Raw genomic sequence first — 8,288 nt, forward strand, 5'->3', positions numbered from 1 at the left:
CCGAAACCGGAAGTGACGTCATTTTGCGGAAATGTAGTTTTTTACGATCGGGGCCTTATGAGCTTGTGTTTTACTTGTTATGTGTTTTAAAAAGTTATGTTTGACTTTATGACTTTCTGTGTCGTTTCTGGGATGCTTAAGACTCATATTGCACTGCTGGAAATAGTTTATTTTGATGCATATGCTGTTATTTTGCAAATTTGCACTATAATATTTATTTTCGTTTTTCCTGCAGTATATAAAAATTGGTGTATTTCAAAAATAAAACTATGAAGACACTCAAAATAAATTTTCTGTGGTGGGAAACTATTTTGTGCAACTTTTTTGTATTTACAGTTTTGAGGGCTAAGCCTCTTAAATTTCTCTAACTAGAAATATATGTTAAAAAAACAAAAACGATTTTCAATTTTTTTGTAGTTTATTGCACTTTTTTGCAATTTATGTAATTACTATGCACCTAATGCAGACATATTATTAAAGTTTGGGCTATAATGGTTGTATTGATGTATAGCAACTTGAAATGCTCCCAAAAATGGCTCCACAGCATGTAAAAATATAATATAAGCTCTGGCGAACTTGGTTCTATGGTAGGTCTTAAAGGGTTAAAGAACTGAGAGCTGCTGGGACTCACAGTCAGACCAGCTGTGAAGAGAATGTATTTTTATGATTTAGTCACTTTTAAGAGCTATGAGGAAAAACTGCCAGGGGAAGGTTTTGATTTTTGCCTAGGGCAGAAATGGTGATCCTGACTACAAGCCCATCGAGTTCAGCCAGCGATTGGAAAAATGGTGGTAAACTGGTTGGTGTAAACTACAGACTCCTATTTCCACCCTAATAACCGTAATAACTAGCCAAAACCCTGATCTGGTCTTCTGGTCTAAGTCCTGTCAGTTTGTCATCATCACTAAGCTGATAGTCCTGTGGGAGAAATGGTAAATGGCCTGTATTTGTATAGCGCTTTTACTAGTCCCACCTAGGGACCCCAAAGAGCTTTACACACCCAGTCATCCAGCCATTCACACACTGGTGGAGGCAGCTACAGTTGTAGACGCAGCTGCCCTGGGGCAGACTGACAGAAGCGAGGCTGCCATATCGCGCCATCGGCCCTTCTGGCCAACACCAGTAGGCGGTAGGTGAAATGTCTTGCCCAAGGACAGAGACTGTCCGAGCCGGGGCTCGAACCGGCAACCTTCCAGTTACAAGGTGAACTCCCAACTCTTGAGCCACGATCGCCCCACATAAGGATATCGATGAGCCATATGAAAGAAATTTAAAAAAACCTAATGATGCACAACTATTTATAAAAATGGCTTTAAGTTTATTAAAAGTTATTGCATTTTTTAATAAAGCTGGACCTCTGCACTTTATATTTTTTGATTAAACCTTCAGCAGCTCCAGGGTTAAATTGATGTAATAATTATATAATTTTACATGAAGGCATGGATCCAGAACCAGAGGACTTACAGTTCATTTCAGGTTTAAACTGTGACAGAAGAAGGTTACTGACCTTGGTTTGTTGTGCAGCTCAGCAGTGAGATCAGAACTAAAGAGAAATGACACTCAGATCAGTACAAAGTTTAAGATTTAACAAAACAGCAGAGAAAATGCTAAACAATGAATTTGGGAAATGCATGCATGATTGGTTTGGTTGAATTATGCACTGATAAGACAGACAAAGATTGGAAGCAGTTTTCTCTTTTATCGCTTACACTGGAGCATGTCTACTGGACATTAGGGCCTGAAACATGATTGCACCCATGCTAGTCTAAGTATTTCTATTTTTTTGCACTTTTCTGTTTCGGCTCCACCACAATCTGTATTAAAATATGGTACTGTTACTATTGTAATCTCCATCTATAACACCAAATTGATACACAAATGAATGAATGAACTATTCGCAGGATACTGAGTCCAAAGTTTTTATTCACCAGTTTCTTTTAAAAAAAAGTCCTTAAAGATCTTGTGCATCCTCATTTCATGTCACATATCTGTGTGAGAGTTACAAGTGAATCTAGAAATAATTTTTTCTGCCCTGCATGCATTTCTAATCAAATATTCAGATTTCTTGTCGACCGTCTTCCTTCTTCTTTAGGGTTAGAGTGTCTCCCCCTCTGAAAAACCCAGACTGGATGTTTGTGACATAGAAAGACCTAACAAGAAACTAGAAGAAATAGAGGGTCTCTAGTTTTTTCAGATATGTAATCATTGTACTTACAGAGCAGCCACAGCAGAGATGTTTGCTTCATCCTAACTCTCGGAGGATTTCAGATCAACACTTTGACCAGCTCACAGTTACATCAGTTCAAACCCTCCTCCTCTTTTTCCTCTGTGACAGGATGCCACTGTTGTGGTTATCATCAAAGGGAAACTTTTTTTTTCTCCTTTTTCACTTTGATTGCAACAAAGCACTGAAAATAATTTTTTAAAACAACTATAATCATGGAGGATCATCAGTACTTCACTGGCAAAAACCTGTGACAATCTCAGAATTAAGGAATCAAAGAAACTTGTGGATATTTGAAACTTTGCTTGTGGTGATCATGCTTCAGGTCAATGGAAACGAGTTATTTTTTTCCTGTACCTGACTGTGGTTTAGCTGAGGGGAAGTGAGCTGCAGGTAGTCTGCGTAAGTGAAAGATTTTCAGTTTAACTGCTATTTTAAGACTGTAGTTGTTATTTTTCTGCATGGAGAGGGGCTTTCTGTTACTGAAAGTCAACAACGTTTTTTTTATTAAACAGACAACCACAAATAAAACAGAGTTAAACCTTTGGATAATATTGTCATGTGACTAGTTTTTTGTTTCTTTTTAAGTCCTTTGAGATCGGTTGGTATCCCGGGGGGTGAAATGTTTGCAGTTCAATGGCAGCATAAGTTTGAATGATCAGGCTCTATCATCGCACTATCATCATGTGAATGTGATCAGTTTTTGCTGCGGGTAATCATATAGGTTGTTACGAGTTCAAAATATTGGGGATGGAGACAAGAGAAAAACCACAATAACAACACTGGTCCGGTCGGGTTGAGTCAAACGATGATTTTTAATGATCACACACGTGGGAGATGGACACTGATGCAGACAGTCTCAGATCTCAAAATGGTGGAGCATTGCTCAAACTTTTATAGCCTCTGGTGCCTCCACCTTATCATAAAAAGCCTAAACATTCACATGCTTTCTCTCACACAGTGCCTAAGCTACAACCTTGGCTCCCTGTTTATCTGCTCCTGCTGAGATGGGGCAGAAAACTCCAGCATATTCTGTTCTCTTCTAATCAGACAAATAAGACAATAACCTTCTGCGAACAGTATTTCTTATAACTCAGCAGTATAATGCATCATAAAACAATATCATTCATTCACAACAAGTCAGCAGTTTAATGTAATGCAAATCAGTTTAACAGCTTCTTCTAACTCAGGAGAATAATGCAAACTAAAACTACATAATAATTCACAATCTTTAATTAGGGGTATAACATGGCATAAAATAATATTATAATCTAACAAGGTCTCACTGGAAACATGCTGATTCAGTTCTATAGAAACCAACAAAGCACCTGAATTCAGCTCCAGGTAAGAGCAGGTGAAAACTACACTGAGACAAACTTCAACACTAAAGGCTTAAAAGGAGCTGATCAGTTTTATCCTCAGGCTGATCTTTATGGAGTGGGTCAGATTTGGCAGATGTTTGGTTCATGCATGGTGTCTGTGAGCGCAACGTGAACATTTATCACCCCGTTAGTTGGTAATCCGAGGCTGGTTATAAGGAACAGCTGTGGCTTACTCCTGTCGTGGCAATTTGCACTCATTCCTGTTCAAGGTGGAGAATATTAGAGGGTTTTTTTAGTATTGCGGATCGGATTCGTGTAACTGTTAAAGGGTGGCCTACACGCTGCTGCTGTCTTGTTGCTTTGTGCATGTGGGATTGTTTCGAGTGTGTGTGTTTGTTCTTTTATTTGTCATTTACTCAGCAGTTTGGAGTATTTCATTTTGCTTTAGTGGAGGCACAGCAGCTTGTTGTGGAGTCTAGGTGGAATTCCCTCTGATGCATGTGAGTGTACACACTGGTAAATAGGTTTAATGCACCGTTTGAGTTGCAGAGAGGCTACACGGGTGAGTAACTGGTGGCCCCCTGGGCACTCCTTCCTGCAGTGGCCGATCTCCCCCATTTTTTTAAAATATTTTACTGAGCTGCTATTTCAACTAGGGCAGTATCATTGCAGCGAACCTTGTTCCTTTAATTGATGTTGGCTAACAAGGTGTCATGATTCACGTTTCTGTATTGCTGGCCCTGCTACCGAAGAAGTTTCTGTTCTGCACTCTACATTCAGTTATTTTGTCTAATAAACGCTGTTTTAATTAAACTGACCTACCTCACCTCTGCTAACGAGCCTGTGTGCCTTTTTCTAACTGTTGCAACCTTTGCACTGGCTATTGTAATCTCTCCTGGGGTGTAACTTCCTCCCCATGTTGCATTGTCAACATCAACTTCACCTGTTTTCTGCCCTCATGCTGCCACATTAAGATGTTGGCTTATTGACCCTGTGCACGAGAAAATGCTAACTTCCTGGTTTGAGACCGGATGTGGGGTTGTACATTTCCGGTAGCTTTACGTTGCGGTCAATCGCTACTGCAAAGATATCCTCCACAATCATGTCCAAAACTCAAAAACAGAAAGCTCGCGTTAAGTTACAAAGAGCAGAAGGTGGGAACACTCACCACTGTTGTGTCATAAAAATCTAATGATCAGTTTTGACGTTTAAAGCGTTTAGAGCGATCAGTTGTTTACATCACTCAACACAAGCAGAACTGCATCATTACAGCAGACGACACATCGTCCACATTCAGAAGCACATCTCTGTATAGTGACAGTTATTATGATTTAAACAGGCAAATGTTCAGCATTCAAACTACAGGTGAAGAATAGTCAAACCAGATGTTTCCCCTGTTATGTCGAGATCAGCTATTCAAGTACACACCTACACAGCATGTTAACAAACCGTGAAAAAAAGCCACACAAAAAAATGAATGATTGCTGGTAAATGTTTCTATACATTAGTATGTATGAAGGGTATGTTGTGACTTACCTTAAAAATTACAGCGGTCCCTCGCTATAACGCGGTTCACCTTTCACCTCGCTGTTTCGCAGATTTTTTAGTGCAAGTTTGCATGCTTTTTTTTATGTCACATTGTGTCCTGCATCCTGATCGCTGCAGACGATCTCTTCTGTGACGTCTCTCCTGTACAGAATCGCTGCATCGATCGCTAGCAGTGTGACTCTGAAGTGCAGTACTGTATGTCCACGATGTCAACGTAACGTTTTGCACCGTCAAAAAATAAAATTGGCTACTTGATTTCACCTATCGCCGGTTATTTTTAGAACATAACACCCGCGATAAACGAGGGACAGCTGAGAAATATAACATTTGAATCCCTTTTCTCTTTTGCCCTAAGGCGCGGGGAAATTTATCACAAGTCGATGAACATCATTTACAGATATATTGGGTAAATGCCCAAAACATCTATAGAAATGTAAATCGCCGCTTGATTCATTCACTTGCTTAACTTGTTTTGGACCGTAAACCAGCCGCGAATAGGACACCGGAAACAAAGCTCCCCACAGGAGTTTCCGCACCGGAAGTAGCATATGCTAACGTGCACATAGTCTATTCCAACATTTCTGACATGGTTCTCATCCATCTGATGCAAAAAAAAATTCATAAAACAGACTTCACGTCCAGTGAAAGCTGATAAATATTTCCACCTCATTTAACAACAAATGGAAACATGTATTTTGAGTTTCAGTTCCACCTTCTCGAAAGTTTTAAGAGGAATTCTTTTTCCTCGGAGAAAAGACAAACTATCCACCAGGTCTTCTTCTAAAAGCAACAGTACTTTTAGGATTTTGGGAACATGTAATTTCCAAAGCGTCAGCTGAAAATGTTCAGATTTAAGTATCAGTTTGTATCTGCTCTATTCGTTTTCCGTAGTTTGGCTCTCTGAAGCAGATGGGAAATCTTTTTTGTGATCAAAATAAAGCTGCTGATGTTACCTGCATGTGCTAAAAAGAAGAAAAGTCACAAAAAATAAAATAAAACTCTGGATTAAATGGAGTTGAACCTGGAAGTAACACAACATTGTTGCCTCTAACTTTAAAAGACTGTTTCAGACTCCAAATGTGGAGGGGGGTCAGAGTCAGCCACATTCAAATATCCACATTTTAGTGGTTAAAAGCCTTAAGTGAGCTATTTAAAAAGCCTGAGTGTGTGTGTGTGTGTGTCAGAGCAACATGAGGAAATGTATCTTCCTTCTTTTTTCCAGCTTTTTCCCTTTGTCAACAATAACTCATGTGAGCCGTCTGATGTGATGAACGTAACATTTAAATGGTAAATGGCCTGCATTTGTATAGCGCTTTTCTAGTCCCTAAGGACCCCAAAGCGCTTCACACTACATTCAGTCATTCACCCATTCACACACACATTCACACACTGGCGATGGCAAGCTACATTGTAGCCACAGTTGCCCTGGGGCGCACTGACAGAGGCGAGGCTGCTGGACACTGGCGCCACCGGGCCCTCTGACCACCACATTTGAGTCACATCTGGTCCTGACAGCAGCTGTAAGTCACGTTAGACCTGGCTGATGACTTGCTGAGATGAAGATGAGACAAAATACTTTAAGATCTGATCATGAGCTCAGTCATAGCTGACTGCAGGAACCTCCCAGTTAGTATTTCCCAGTTACAACTCAGCTGCACCCTGTAACCATAATTATTGTATTCCAGTCACACTTGGTAGATAAACACTACATCCCATAGCAAAACAACTTTTATGCTTCAGCATTAAGTCAACACTGGAGGCACATAGTAACTGCAAACATAGTGTATTTCCACAGTATCATGAAGCTTAAACTTCAAACTGTTACAGTGATGCAGGATAACTCCAAGCACATGTGAGTCTGTTCATATTCTTTTCTCTGTTTCAGTTCACAGCTAAAAATCAAACTTCTCACAGGAAAACATTTCATTGGAAAAAAATGACACGATGAGTCAGTTTCTAAAGATGGCCAAAAAGGTCACAGCACACTAATAATTGTTGAAATGTTATCAGTAATGAACACAAACAAGTACAAAGTCTCACAGAGAACAAATAAAGCTCACACTGAAACCGTGCACAATGAAAGACATGATTTAACTCACTCAAGGTTATTAGCTAATTTTGATCGTCAGATCCCCAGATCAGCCAACGATCTGATGTGCGTTATTATTTTATTTTATTCCCATTATTTTGGAACTGGATTTCATTTCTTTGTTTTTTTTACAGTACAGATGCAAGTGACAAATGGAAATGATGTCACCCTTCTGTGTCCAGCAGCAGCCTGCATTCAGTCCGATTACCTTTAGTCATAAAGTGGCACATCCTAAGGAGTGGATATCAGAAAAACCCTTTGACCAGCACACATATTTTAAGAACCCTTACTAACTTACTCTGAAAAATGTAACAACTGCAACCTTCAGAGTAACTTTTTTTTTTTTTTTTTAGCTGAAATCCATGAAGTCCATGATGAGGCAGGAAACCAGAAATAAAACAGCCAGAGTTATACCTGTTTTATTTTGATATTCCCTCACTCCTCGTCTATTCTATTTTTATTTTTATTTTTATTTTTATTTTTTATTCCTATTTATTCTATTTATCCCCTTCGTATATTTTATTTATATTGTCTCTGTATTTATATATATGTGTGTGTGTGTGTGTGTGTGTGTGTGTGTGTGTGTGTGTGTGTGTGTGTGTGTGTGTGTGTGTGTGTGTGTGTATATGTATATGTATATATGTATATAATATTCTGTAACTCTGTAACTCTGTAACTTCTGTCGGTGCTGTGCTTTTTTGGAAATCGAATTTCCCAGAGGAACCCACCCGAGGGATTAATAAAGTTCTATCTTATCTTATCTCTTATCTTATTCCCAGGTGTCTCCTCATGTCTATCTTTGTCGTGTTCCCTTCATGCTGTCTGCCTTGTGCGTTTAAGGGGTTCCTCCTTAGCCAACACGTTCTCACTGTTAGTGAGTTTGTAGTTTCTGCATAGCCTGTGTCATTTTGTCTTATGTTTGTTTTATGTTCAAAATAAAGCTGCTGACTTTAACCGACAACAACAACAAAAAAAGTCATCAGAACCCAGAGCAAAGATCGTTCTCCATAACTCAAAAGGACTATTTAAAACTTCAAAAGTTCAACTTCAAAAGTAAGTCAGAGTCAGTCACATTTATATATCCATATTTCAGTGGTTCACAGTC

This window comes from Astatotilapia calliptera, unplaced genomic scaffold (genome assembly GCF_900246225.1).
Source record: "Astatotilapia calliptera unplaced genomic scaffold, fAstCal1.2 U_scaffold_9, whole genome shotgun sequence".
NCBI classification, from domain to species: Eukaryota; Metazoa; Chordata; class Actinopteri; order Cichliformes; family Cichlidae; genus Astatotilapia; species Astatotilapia calliptera.